Genomic DNA, 15,622 nt, shown 5'->3' on the forward strand with positions numbered 1-15,622 from the left:
TATAAATTTATATTGTTATTATAATATACACTTTCAAGGCTGACGACTTTAAGTCCGATAATCGCGGGTTCGATTTTCGCATTCAAATATTTATATGATTAAGTTGTTGCTTATTTTAATTGTTTTATGTGTTTTATATAACTATTATAAAAATATACTACTAACTTGTTTAGTAGCTACAAGCTCTGCTTAGTTTAGGACTAGATGTCGATATATGAATTGCCCTGGTTATTTTTTATTTATATAGCTTTATTGTATACAATACAAAGATAAATAGTACACAAGGCGGTCCTAAAAACTCATGAAATTATATTGTAGTATCTGTTTGCAATAATGAGTCATTATTATATTTCAGAAATATTATTAAACAGATTAAGTTTGGATGTTCGAAGTAATCTCTGGTATTGCAACTGTTATGATTTTGAAATTCTAATAGTATTGGAGAACCCATATCGAATACACTCCAGATCGAACTGTTCCCAAGATACTGGCAACATTCCCACTCTGAATTGACATATTTATTTTCTAAATAACCAGCTCTCGTGTAACTGGTAACCTTGAAGAAGCACACTACACCAGTTATATTCAAAAACTCTTACTTACATTTAGTTGAGTTTATACCCATTTACCAAAAGTCATTACAACATCCAATTGTCCAAAGCTTCAAGTAATTAAGTATTATTTATTGTGGTCCAAATTAAACGGGTCATTTACTGAACGCAACCTTGTACAATCACTCGCTTTATGTTACTTGAGTGCTTAACATGTACAGTCGGCATCTTTTATATTATTTATATTGATGCAATAATATATTATACTATTGCATCAACAATTAACAGCCTCGGTAAACTATCTAGCAGTTTAGCACTCCACCTAGTTCTAATGGTCGCGGGTTATATTTCTCGCTACAAACATTTCTAACCATGAGAAGGGTGTCTTGGTTTCTTTGACAATTATGTATCTATTAAAAGTATTTCTATTTAGTTCTCTAGTACCCATAGCACTTCAAGTTACATTTCAATTTTTATTTTGGAACACTATATTATCATAACGATATGCTTTCCATTTTCTTATTTAATTAATGTTGACTGTACAAAAGCCACAGTATCTCAAGGTAAGGCACTCGAATCGTACGAGTAACGATCTTTTCTGTGGTCAAGTTACGACTACGAGTATTGTGCTATAAGCTTATCACGTGAAAATCTCTACTATCATGATAGAATGTCGAAATATTTCGATGTACTCGTATCCACTTACGAGATTGCACGAATTACTATTGTTACACATTACAGTGTAACTTAAAGGATTTATCGACGCTTCACCACAGAATATATATTTGTATTTTTCGTAGCTGCACGTACAATATTCTCTACATGCTTGAGACCTACTTTACGGCAGATTAAAAAAACTATTTTATTCGGAAAGTATACAAAGAGAATTGAGCATTCTTTTTTCGAAATATTATTTGCGGTTTTAAATTTAAAATATTATAATAAATTTCCATTTTTGAAATTCATCGCCATATTGAAAATGTTCTATGCAGGTTTGCGTAACTAGGAAAAAAATATTATTGTATGAATCTGTGTAACAAATTTTTTCCAGCATGCAATTTTACAAACTAATGTTTACAAAGATTCATTATTTATTTTGTCCGCATGTAATGCCCGCATTAGTTAAAATAAAATATTATCATAGAATAGTTGTTCAAAATTGCCTTTTCAAAAATATAAGATTTTACACAGGTTCATTTTTATTTTTATTCTTCCAAGCATAATGCCAACTCTTATAAAATATAGGTTCAATTCCTTTGTGGTTCACCTTCAAACTTTGATGTTAATGAAATAATAACGTGACATAATTTAATTAAATATTCTGCTTTGTCTCTACGACAGATTCTTTACTCTACTTAACAAAGTATAAAAAAGACAATATTTTCCTATTTCGCACATTTATAGAACAATGGCATTACTTTTATTATACTTAGTAATCTTTCTTGACTTTTTGTGGTTCTGAGATTGTACGTTTTGTTTCCTTATATATCAAACTAGTTGTTAACAGTGGCTGTGTTTGCTTTTTAGTTAGTAAAATCCGTCCTTGAGTCAGACTACCTTAGGTCAAATGTCATAAAGATCTGTTTAGCCGTTTTGCTAAAGATAATAAACAGGCAGCGTGACATATTTTCGCATTATTAATACTAGTAGTTATCCCCGATTTACTCTGCGCAAACTTTCATCCCTGCTTTACCCCCTTAGTTGTAATTTTTTAAATATAAAATAAGCCAATAGGGACTATTCACATCTATATTAATAATCTAATTTCATTAAAATCATTCAGTCCTGAAAAATTAACAAACAGATGGATAGACATAGAGATACACTTTAGGGTATCAAAATATGGATATGCACATGTTTTAATAAAAATGGTCTGAGTACCTGATCAAACACGAAAAAGTTAATATACTCGACATCTACAGGTATTTTCAGTGATGTCTCGTTAAATCCGACTTTGATTGATGTAGGTTCGTAACAGTTGAAAATTCAATCAAATACCCGGTCTACAGCTGACTAAAAATACTGATATTTTGATAAATAGCTCTTAATATTAAAAACATAAAGTTGTATTTACGACAGATTTTGCTGCACATGCATTCGTTTCGTTAAATCATTTATCCTAGTGTAGTATAGTAGCCTACATTACTACGCTATGGAGGAATGGTTTAAATGGGGTGTTATTCCGTATTTCGTATACAGACCTCTTGACTGCCCTACTGCGCATGCCTCAACCAGAGCAACCCTCAATTTCCAATATGGCGTCAGCCGCCACAAGTCAAGCACGCGTCTTCTATTTACATTTGCTTTTTTGTTAAATGCTTTTTTTGTTTAGTTAATAACATAATTTAGTGTTTATTAAACTCTATCTATTATTAGGACAAGATATTAAGTGAAAGTAATAGAACCTTTTTCGTTGTGTCATTTTTTGAGCGGGAACTGTGTTTAAAGGTGACGCAGTGCGAACAGATGTGTAATGTACTGAGGTGTAAGTTGTGTTTTGTTGACTTAACACATCAATGACATTAGCTCGTGGTTTTAATTAAATTATCCAATATCAAACTCGCTATATTGATAATTTTAGTGAAATATATTTAGACATTAAGAAAAATAACTGTGTGTATACAATATATAAAACCAATATTTCAGTACTGGCCGTAAAATAGGAAACAGTGTTCTAAATTCGAATTATTTCCCGCGCTTTCGTTTTGTCCTTGAGCGAGAGGTATACATCAATCAAGCTGCGTCGATCGAGAGTATCGCCAGCGGCTTTGCTGCTGGGTACAAGGCCAGTCTCCGGCTTAATTGAGCCGGTGAGAAGTCCTGAAGAGCCAGGATTGGACGTCGCGCAAGACAAAGCTTACTGGGGCAGCGTAGCGACGGCTATGACGAGTAATACTTTTAAATTAAATTATTATTTTTACAGTCTAAAAAGGCAAAGATACATTTATTCTGCTATAATTTTTTAATCCTAGTGCTAACTATTAGTTGGTACGTAATGAATTAAAATGAATTATGTAATACATATCAAATTTACATTTAAGTAAATACAGGCCGTTACATCTTTACATGCATACTTACATGTACTTAGGTACTCTAAGTACTACATACATTAAATTTGATACGTATTACAAAATATTTTTTTAAGCAATATATGTATTTGAATTAAAAGTATTTACACAAATGGCAACCATCATCAACCATGACTCATCCGTTTCTTAGCAACTCAATAATATGAATATATTCTAACGCAACCCATACATTTTAAAATCAACGGTGTAAAATACTGTTTAATGCAAATTGTAATGGAAACATAAATGTAGGTATGCACGAGTATGTATAAATTAATCAGTGAATCTAACAATGTATCTGTATCTGTAATATTAGAGATATCGAGTGTAGATCTCAATGACCCTTTCCCTGTAGTTGTTTTGATAAGCTTGTTTACAGCAAAAGAATGCTAATAATCTATGTTTTTATGAATTTTTCGCCACTTTGATAATAGCGTTAATCATATTGAATTTATAGAAACAAACGCAAGAGAAATCCTATTGATTACAAATAAGAATCATCAAAATTGGTGTAAAATTTGCGAAGATGTTGTGTAATATGTAAAGAGCAAAAAAAACTGAAATACGGATTAGTGATAGGTTTTGTATATTTTAACTATAATAACAACGGGACTTGTCAATCTGTGTTTATTTTTTTACGTATATAAAATATACAAATTTATATTCACGTGCGTGGGGAATGAGAAACTGAAAAAATATAGATTTATTTTTTCAACATCTGGAACAATCTGTCGTTACTTAAAATATGATTTATAATGTATATCTAAAAATAAAACATAGAAAATTGTTAAAGTTAGGTAGTTACCGCAGTTTTATCAATTTTTTTTTCGCCAGCGGTTTCCAGCGATCCCATTTGTATCTCTTTGTTATTTATAAGGAAAGTTTCAATACAGGCAAATACGTGGTGAGTTGAACGAAACCAAACAATTTCTCTTCATTAAAATGTATTCTATGAAATTTTGTTATTTCACCATCTATTTTTAGATGATTACATAAAAAAGAATATTTATCTATGCTTTATTGACACTACATTACGTTATATTGTAAAATAAGGACTCAATATTATCCATACTAATATTATAAAGTATAAGGTCTACCTATCTGTCTATGGGTATTTTTTTACGACCAAACGACTCTAGGAATCATAATCAAAGTTGGCATGAAGATTATATGAAGAGAACGAACGTAGGTTGTCTTTATAAAAAAATCAAACAAAGTCGCGAGAACTTATATGTATATAATATTATTGAATTCACATGTATATATATATATGTAAATAGATATATATAAGTACACCATATATGAGTGATACGAGTATTATAGTATATATTGACGTGGGTGTCACCAATTTAAATTCCATTTTCATAAGATCCTCTGGGATCTTTTCTTTATTGCTTATGTGGTTACAATCTATATGTAAATTTTATTTTTCTACACCTGGGTATATAGCCTGCGTGTTGAGTAGTCGAATTAACATTCAAATTAATAAACCTTTATATTTTACGTTACATTAAAAACTCCAACAGTATCCTATCTCACTATATCTTCTCAAGTAATTTCATATAATAAGTAAAATATCACATATCTGTGATAAGTAATATTATATAAATTAATTTAAAAAATACTTAATTCAGAACCATATTGTAAGTGTAAGCTATCATATGAATGTAAAAAAATATGTTTTTTTACATTCATATGATTGTTGAACAGAGTCAAATTGAGATCTCTCAAATGGAAACTGTTTGCAAAGAGAACAAGGTTGCGGCTCACCTGATGTTATGTGATTACTGCCTCCCATAAGCACTCGTAAGACCAGGATAATTGCAAGTGCGTTGCCCGCCTTTTAGGAAGGATTAAGTTTTGTTCTTGAAGGTTTAAATTTTGTATAGGTTCGGAAATACAATGTGATTGTGCGTTGTAAAAAGTTTCTTAAAAACGCATGGCGGAGGACCGCCGTTGATTCTGATGATCTGATTTTAGTTTTTAGCGAGTAGTGAGATGGAAATTCAGTAGCCGGTATTAATTCCAACAATTACTCAGCACACATCGTGATATTTGCGGTAGAAAATGCATAGAGATGCAATGTCTCGCCGCAAAGCCAATCGAGTCTGTCACAAAGACATTGATTTCAAAGAATTAAATTTTTGTTTTTCCTGTCGAACTAAATTAGCAATAATTTTTTGTGCTATAAATTATTCAAATAAAAATTTACTGAACTGGTAGACCCAGTTCAGTAGATTTTTATTTTACTAATTTAAAAACTCGGTTCAAAAATGTATTGAAAGTCAACCTCTATTTGTAAGTCCGTTGAAACATTAGTTTGTGTGTAGGTACTAAATAAAGAAAATAACAGCAATGAATCAAGTACCGATATACATGTACCATAAATCACGTTCACGCCTGAGCGTTTGCTATTTGTAGTTAATGGTCAGGTTTTAATTATGGTCCAATTGAATGTTTCTCTTTTAATTGCCCATTTTTTTGTAGACCCTATAATTAAGGTTCTTGGTCCTATCATGTTATAGATGTTTATCAGTTATTAGTAAAAAAATCCGTTGTATATCCATTGAAAATATGCTAGCAATTATAGTACCATCTAGATGTTAGGTTCGGTATACCTAAACAACAATCACATTATCATCAACTTTTTTATGTATATGTAGATACATATACATAAAATAAGTCACATTTACACAAATAAATTTAAAGAGGTGTAGTTTATGAGCTTGTTTTGAATAATCTTCGGTAACACTGAACAAATTTTGTTCTAAAATATTTATTTGTGTTAGATAGTTCTAAATGAACTATCGAACACAAATAAATATTTTAAGAAAGACTATAGGCTCTACAGGCTCGACTATAGGATATTACATCAAGCTATGTCCAATAGGAACGGAACAGTAAAGAATAATGTTGTTTGTTAATTTATGTATAGATTAATTCAGCATTATTCATATAAATTATAATTTTAGAAATTTAAACAATTTTATGTGATATTATAATTTTTTACAACAAAAAGGAACAACTTTAGTTGTAACAATTGCGATATTTTTACAAATTTCCTTAAAATCAGGTCAGTATTGGCGAAGATCGCGTAACATACAAAAAATTCAGACCAATTGAGAGCATCTTCCTTTCTGATGGCTATTGAAAACAGCCTACTTTTTATATGGCATTTTCTTAGTACCTAGAGTTTTTAAATTATTTTGTTGATTACTAGCCGTGTCCCGCAGCGACGCTCGTAATACATTTGGATTTCTTTGAATGAATGAATGAATGAAGAAAGGTGAACGAATTTTTAAAATAGGTTAGGTAAATAATCTGTTCTCTTTATAATATTATTTATTCATAATAATGGTATAAAAGAAGTATCATTTTAGAAAGAAGAATAAGAAACCATTAAGTTAATTACTTCTTCTGTCATGGCAAATTTACCAGGAATTATCCAACTTCGTTTATATAACGTTGCGTGAAGGTTGATTTATAAGTTACATTACTTGTAAGTGACGTAGTGCATCAACAATCCCCTCACGATTTACCTCAAGCAAGAAGTGGGCCATGAAAGTATATCTGAGGACACTTACAATGAATGAGCCAATAAAGGGAGCGATGGTATTGAAGGTGTACAAATTAAAACCCTATCCAGTAAACTTTCCTTTCAAGGCCAAGGAGGAGTTACTGACAGGGATATTTTCAACAATATTATTAGTAGATACAAAGTAGCAGTAAAATTATATTTTTGCATATTGGTACTTACAATAATAGGTATATATAGTATATTAATTCTAAATCAATAAATTGTTTAAATTTTTGACGTAAATATTTCATGAAATGGACAAGTATACACACCATACTATCGTCATTGCCTTGCCTTTATATCAACAGCCAGCCGTCACATCTGAGCATACTTTCCTTTCATTCATATCATCTTTCACACGATCCATCCATCTTTTCTTTTATTGGTATATTCTTTTCTATCCATCCAAGATTATATTATATACTTTTTTAAAGACATGATCCTCGCTATTATGTATATTATTAGTTAACCTATTGCTAAAATTAAATTATATATTTAAAAATGAAATAGTTTAATAATCATGATTTCAATTGTTTCTTACTTAATAAGTTTGTGCAAATAAAATTGGTTTAGAATGTCTCTGACATTCTAAATGAACTATTAATTCGATTTTATTTTTAACTTGTTTTCGAAATACAAGTTAATGAAGTAACAAATAATTAATTGCATATTTGCAAATTGCATTTCTTGTTTGCGTAATAAAATCTTATGAAATCAAATATAGGTTTTTGTGCAATAAACAGATTTAATATACATATTTAGTAAATGTCTGAGATTATAAGAATTTACACAATATATTTTAAATAGTAAAATATCTAAGAATCTATCTTTACATCATTCAAATAATCATTGTTATACCCGATATTTACATTAATATCCGAACTGCAAGAGAATTGAGTTTCTGTCTGATTTTGTGTTCCCGGTGAACATATATACATATAAAATATCTTAAAATAATTAAAATTAGTTGTGAATAGATATTTATTTTTAGTATTTATTAAAGCTTTTTATTATTAGTATTTATTACACATTGTTTATCACCAGGTGAGATAGTAGTAGGTAGTTGTTTTGATATTTGTGCTAGTTTGGACTGAAGTTTAAAATGTTTAAAATTTTTCTCTCGCAATTCCTCTCATAGTACAAACAATTGTATTCATGAGTTTTAGTGTATTGATCTGGGTGTATTATATGTGTAAATAATATGTATTAACAAACAAAATCCATGCATTTATATAAGTTGTCGAGTACCCATAACACAAGCTCTGCTTAGCTTGTGTCAAGATGGCGCTGAGTTGTTAACAACTTAATTAAAAAACACATTTGCAGTAACTTCAATAGAATTACAGCGTAAGTAAATCCCTAGGGGTAAAAATGTAAGGGTGCCTGTAATTGGCGGCTGTGGGCGTCCTGCATAAATGGCAAAGGTTGTTTCAATTTACGTCACGCATCCCACCACTTGTAGTAAATTTAATTGAAACCTTTTGTTTGATTAAAATATGAACTGCCCACTGTCCAATCTCACCTTTATTATTTATTATACATTATTGTTGATATAAATAAACTCTCTTTAATTTCCATTCACTCATTCTCTATGTCTAATATTCTGTGTCTTTGTCTTTAATCTTGTTTGCTAAGCAGAGCTTATGTTATGGATTCTATACTTACTTACATATATATATACGAATACATAGAAAATACCAAGGCCGATACAATCAAGCATACTTATGACATAAATATCAAAATACAATTCATAACCATCGGAAGTAAAGCGATATGCTAAACCGATAAACCACCGAGGCCGTCGATTAATAATCAAGGATTACTATAATAATGAAATATTTTATTTTAATTTTTAAGAAACTCGACGATGTAAACTTAACTTTTACTTTAAAAAAATAAAATCATATTGAAAGCTAAAATCAGAGGTTATATGGGTTGTATTCCAGGCGAGCGACGTTACAAGTCACTACTACTTATAGATATGAGTGTATTTGTAATTGCTAGAGATAAATAAATTATAGCGGGTGAGCTTATTTCTTGATTATAAATTGTTTTTTTTTTTACAGCGAGCTAAATTTAATAGTTTTTTTGCTGGTTGATAATGAGATAGTGAATGCGCTTGCGCTAACGGTATGCTCTAGCCAGATACCAGTACACAATTATAGAATGAGAATGAAGTCAGGTCAATTAGTTGTTAGGAATTATAAATCATCAGGAACTCACTTTGACGCACTCAGTGCATATCACAAAGAAATATACGACCATATAATAACTCTAATAGGAGTTGTGATAGAATTTATTTTAATACTCAACATATAAACACGCTTCATTTACGCACATATCCGTTTGCTATTTTCCGAAATTCTTTATAATCTCGTTCTCGTTGCAGTAGATAATATCTAAGAATAATAATAAAATACTGTAATTTACTTTGCATGTTATGTTAACACTTAAGTAATTGTACATTTAGACCATAAACCTCTAAAACCGTATATATTTAAATCTGTATTAAAATAACAATTGTCAGTAATCCATAGTTCCTTACTAATATTATAAATACTCATATTATATCTCTGTCTGTCTATCTGTCTCGCTTTACGCCAAAACTACTGAACCAATTTTAACAAAATTTAGAACATATATAGCTTAGACCCTGAGAAAGCATCCGTATTATTAGTATAAATTAATTATCTTATTAATAATAATATTATAAATGCGAAAGTTTGTAAGTATGGATGTTTGTTACTCTGTACCTGTAAAGAATACAACGAGGGAAAAACTTATTAACAAGGATCTAAACAGAAAAAATATTTCCATTTGTTCATTTAAATGTAGGGTCGGCGGCTATAACTTTGAACAAGACTTGGCTAATAGCGTTCTGGTACTAAAATGATCTTTTCACGTAATATAAATTATAAAACAAATATGTGTCTGTTGGAAATTATATTAGACTAACTTATACAGATATGAAGATATATAATTTTCTTATTGTTTACATTGTTATTTGTTTGTAAGGAAAAATAGAAAAGACATTTTGCTTAATTATTGGTTACACAAATTAGAGAATAATTACATTACTAATATACATTTACCCAGTTATTATATTCCGTCTAATTAATAAAAACAAATAATGACTGCTGACAGTTGACAACTAGATAATATTTCTATGATTTGTACAGTGTACAGTTATTTAAAAAAAATCTTTTAATTCTTCTATTTAAGTATATTGTTATTAAAATTATATATGTTGTTTAAATTTTTAATATAATTGAATCCAGTACCGATTTCATCACATTTTCCTTAACTCGGTGATATTATAAACTCTTACCAATTTGTACGCTTTTTGACCATTAAAATCTTATGATACAAGCAATTTAACACGTCGTTAGATTTTGCAACCTGAATACCTTTTGTTGTAGCTAGTAACATCTTCTTTGATTTCACTATTGTTTCTGCTTAATAATGAGTACAGGAAATTTATATTATTTTTAGTTCTATGTTTATTTATTAATGTATGCTATTTAACAATGAAAGGTATATTACCTTATCGGTTGTAATGCTTACCCTATAGGTAATCATTTTTAAGTTTCCACATTATCTTGTAACCTCACCATATAGCTGCAGTTGTGCTACAGCTGTTTAAGCTGACTCAAGACGTCGTTGGTCATTACCATGTTCTATTTAATGTTATCTTTTATTTTTATATACATACTAGCTGACTCGCATAACTTCATCTGCATCATACTTACTTTACATTTATCATTATTATTATATATCGCCCAATTTACGTAGTATCTTTTCAAATTATAGCCTATTTGTTATTCTGATGTAGAAACTATATTAAAAAAACTATATTAAAACTGTAAAGTTTTATTAAAATCCGTACGGTAGTTTTTGCGTGAAAGAGGAACAAACATTCATCCATCCATCCAAAGTCACAAAAACTCTCGCGTTTGTAATATTATTAAGATAGTAAGATTACAAATGATGACATCTAGTTTTACTATTATGTTTAAACTGTTTAATATAAATATTATGATAAAAATTGATGTAACCGCACTAAATTATAAACTTTTAATGATTACTCAGCCGAAGTGCTATAAAAGACCACTTAATCACGGCGTTAGGCCGCAATGCAGACGACTAGATGCAAATCTAGGCCGCTAATTCTATCTCTATTTTTAGTAACTTACTTTATTTGTTACTAGTTTTTCTCACAATCACTATTAGGAGTATAATAACTAGTTTTGGATACTTCTAGCACTGATTTTTTATACTCGTAAATATGTATTGTGATGAATGAATGAAAACTAAAGTTTTGTTTTTAAAGAGATTTCTTCTTATCTATCTTATTTATTTATCTTATATTATCCTTCTTATCCCTGTAATTAATATTAATCAGAAACAGAAAAAAGGAGGAATGTTACATCAAAGTATGTTCTTCAGTTTACGAGATTTAATCTTAAGTCGTTACAAAATAGAATTGAATATTCAATAACTAATTAACCTATGCAGATACTTTACTGTTGGTCAAGAAACCTTGGAAATAAACAATAGAGTATCTGATGTAAGTTTTCAAAGGAATATTAATGGATCGAAGTTTGTAAAAATAAGAACTGACAAGGATTTATTTAAGAATCCAAGGCGATAATGTAACGATAACCCTGCTTATTTTTTAGTATATTTTTGAATATTAAATGGAGACACAATGTAATTTAAAAACATATTATCTGCCTTTTTATGGATTGTTTTATAAGTATTACTTTAACGGTCCTTTACATGAGTTATATATATTTTTCTTGTAAAATTCAATATTTCGTTGTAACAAATATACTAAGTTCAGCAATTTATAATAATAATTACCCAAGACAATTCACACAGAGCTTGTGTTATGAGTAGGTATTCGACAACTGATATAAATACATTTTTTTTTGTAAATACATACGTTATTTACATACTATACACTCAGACCTATACAAACAATCATGCTCATGAATATAAATGTACCTAATCGATCCCGCTACCATCGAAAGTAAAGCGGTGTACTAAATCGCTAGACCACTGAGGCCGTGAATATTTAGCATACAATTATATTTATAGTTTAAGCATCTTATTCTCTAGAATATTATTCTTTTATTTATTTAGAATCACTCAGGATAAGCAATAAAAATTCTGCTCAGGAACGCGGCAGACCAGCGAAATTATTTATTCAGCATGAAATATGTCGGACGTAATACAGTGCAATGGAAATTCATATATGTAAATATACACTCACGTTATCGTTTATTTATTGGTATGAGAATTTCGCTAAGTCTTTTATTAGGTATTGCTTTCTTTTACAGCGATATAAGGATCTCTACCAGATCATTTTTGGATATTTTGAAACAAAAACACGTAACCTGAAAAATTTGTTTATAAATGCTAAAACATAATAGAATATTTTATTTACTTTTTATGACAAATAAGGTAATATCCCAAATAATGTTATCTTAATTATTATTATTAATTTGATGTTATATAGTTTTGATGAAATTTTTTTTCACGTATGCTAAACTATGCTTATGCTAATAGCACTAGATAGATGATAAACGTACTTATTTTTTTTAAATCTATACTTATTATGTAAATAAAAAATCACATATTGTAAGGGAACCAAACACACGGGTATTAGAATATAAATATGCCAAATTGCTATATCATTTAGGTCGTCAAAAATCAAAAGAAGTATATACTAAGAAAAAGCAGAGGCGATGAGATTTCCTCTAAACATTAGGCAACTTATCCGACACTTGTCACAGTTTAAGGGTCTTATCAGATCAGATATTTCAATGTGAGATGTTGGTCAAACAGATTAGATATGACATTTTACGAAAATGCCACATGTTGGCATTTTGCACGTTGTTATTCATATGTAGTTGATCCTATCACGTAAATGTACCTGTCACTGTCCACTGGGGAGTAGAGAAGGTCGGGTCGTGAAGGACTTTCAATCATAATTGCAGAGACAAAGGCATAAAACAGAGTGATCATAAATCTTAATTAAAAATGTGTTTAGGTCAGGTTAGGTAGGTAATCTACTTATAAGTAATGTGTTAACAATTTAGGACTTTGTTACTTATTAATGACTTGGAGAAGTCTTTCTCATAGATGTTGTGAAGCAACCGGTATCAATTTTATACTAGTACTAGCTTTCCCGGCAAACGTTGTTTTATCTTAAAATAAAAAAATAAAAATTAGGGGTGGACTACCCCTAACATTTAGGGGGATGAAAAATAGATATTGGCCGATTCTCAGATCTACTCAATACGCTCACAAAATTTCATGAGAATCGGTCAAGCCGTTTCGGAGGAGTATGGGAACGAAAACTGTGACACGAGAATTTTATATATAAGATTAGTTAAAATGAGTACCTGAGTCTTCAGGTGTTTTTAAAAATAAAAGAAGAGAGCAGACATAGCCTATGTCTGCTCTCCGGACAATAACAATATATTTTCAGGTAATTTTCATTAAGATAAGGTGCGTGTTTAGGGTACTGTAGACATTTGTCTCTGTAAATTTACCTATATACTGGTATTATGACAAGGTACTAAAGAGTAGTCAGAGCTCGAAGCGTTACCTAACACATACAAACAGGCATAATACAAGTTTATCTTTTTTTAATAGTTGACAGATACCAATGAAGAATGATAAGATGGTGTCAATTAGCTCTTTGTGACTATATTACCAGATATCACGATGGTTTCTTGGCGGAACCATGTGGTGATATTATATGCAATATCCATACCGTATTATGCACCGATTTTGTTGATTCTTTTCTTAATCCACAGGATTTGTTCTCGTGTCGATCTCGTATCAACTTTGTCAGATTTAAAGATTGTATAGAGGTAAATCTCAAATTAGATATCGATTGAACATGAGGCGTTTTCAATTTAGGAGTTTATTAAGTTTAACACGCGACAGTAGTTTTATTGCTTCAGTTATGTAAGTTCGTCTAAAAGTCAAATTCAAATTCAAATTCAAATTCAAATCATTTATTCATGTAGGACATTTTAGCCGCTTATGAACGTCAAATTTTTACATTATAATTTTATTTTTTTCCCTACCGTCCAGTTCGGTATATAGATCCAATTGAGAATAACTGGCAAGAAACTCAATTGAATTACTTTTTTTTTTTAAAGCCAGTTTATTTACAATGTATATTTATATAGGTGTCTATGTCTAACATTAAATGAAAATTCAGTGCATGAACAACTATTGCCATGCACACTCGTCATTCAAGTAATCGTTTAGTGAGTAATAGGCTTTGCTCAGTAAATATGATTTAACAGATGTTTTGAATTTATTTAAGGGTAATTCCAACATATCCTTTGGTATCTTATTGTAAATTTTTATACCTATTCCCATAAAAGACCTATTAACTTTTTCTAAACGATACTTGGGGACAGCAAGTTTGTCTTTAAATCTTGTATTAATATTATGAATATTGCTGTTTTTTGAAATAAGTCAAGATTTTTATGAACATATAGGATATTTGAATATATAAATTGAGAAGCAACGGTGAGAATATTTGCCTCTTTGAATTTCTCTCTTAATGAGTCACGACTCTTCATACAGTAGATCGCTCGAACGGCACGTTTTTGTAATATGAATATATTTTTAATATCTGCCGCTTTTCCCCATAGTAATATTCCATAAGAGAGTAAACTATGAAAATAACTAAAATAGACTAATCTAGCAGTATCAGTATCAGTGTACTGTCTAACCTTACGCACGGCTAATTTGAATTTGAATTTGAATTTGAATTTGAATTATTAGATTCTTTGTAATTTCCAAATCCGTAAGTACCGATCGCAAACTCGCGTTGACTATAGCAAATATAAGAGAATAATATATGTATATAAATGAATAAATAACCCTGGATAATTAACTCAGTGTCATCTATTCTAGTAAGCAGAGCTTGTGTTATGGGTACTAGTCAACTGTCTAAATACATAGATTTTTTTTATAAATGCATACATAATATACATAGACACCTAGACCGATATTAACAATCATATTTGTGAATAATAATATTTGCACAGTGCGGGGAATCGAACCTGCGACCATCAAGTATATCGGTGTGCTAAACCGCTAGACCACCGAGGTTGTAAATGTATGTACCTACATATATTGGATCTGTAGTTGACACGCCTCTACATGTTGACCCATTTGTGAAGTATTATATTTGTATCGTGCTGGCAAACTAATAACAACAAAACGAGAATTAATAAAACTACCACTTATAAGTTTCGTATTTACATAACTAGCTGTTACCTACGTGTAATTTAACTATTATTAGTTTGAAATTACAACCAGTGACTTCAATTTTATTTAATTATCAAGTCTGTTAACCTATTAACGTCTTGACAAATTAGTGGTGAATTTAT

At 30.0% G+C, this 15,622-nt stretch overlaps 1 protein-coding gene across 1 annotated transcript in view; it reads left to right on the forward strand.

Moving 5' to 3' along the window:
• Positions 1-15,622, forward strand: part of LOC131851636 (protein spire-like) — a 43,073-nt gene that overhangs the window by 10,538 nt on the left and 16,913 nt on the right. The window lies entirely within an intron of this gene.

Source organism: Achroia grisella, unplaced genomic scaffold (genome assembly GCF_030625045.1).
Source record: "Achroia grisella isolate CSIRO2021 unplaced genomic scaffold, CSIRO_AGI_Agris_v1 utg794, whole genome shotgun sequence".
Classification (NCBI taxonomy): domain Eukaryota; kingdom Metazoa; phylum Arthropoda; class Insecta; order Lepidoptera; family Pyralidae; genus Achroia; species Achroia grisella.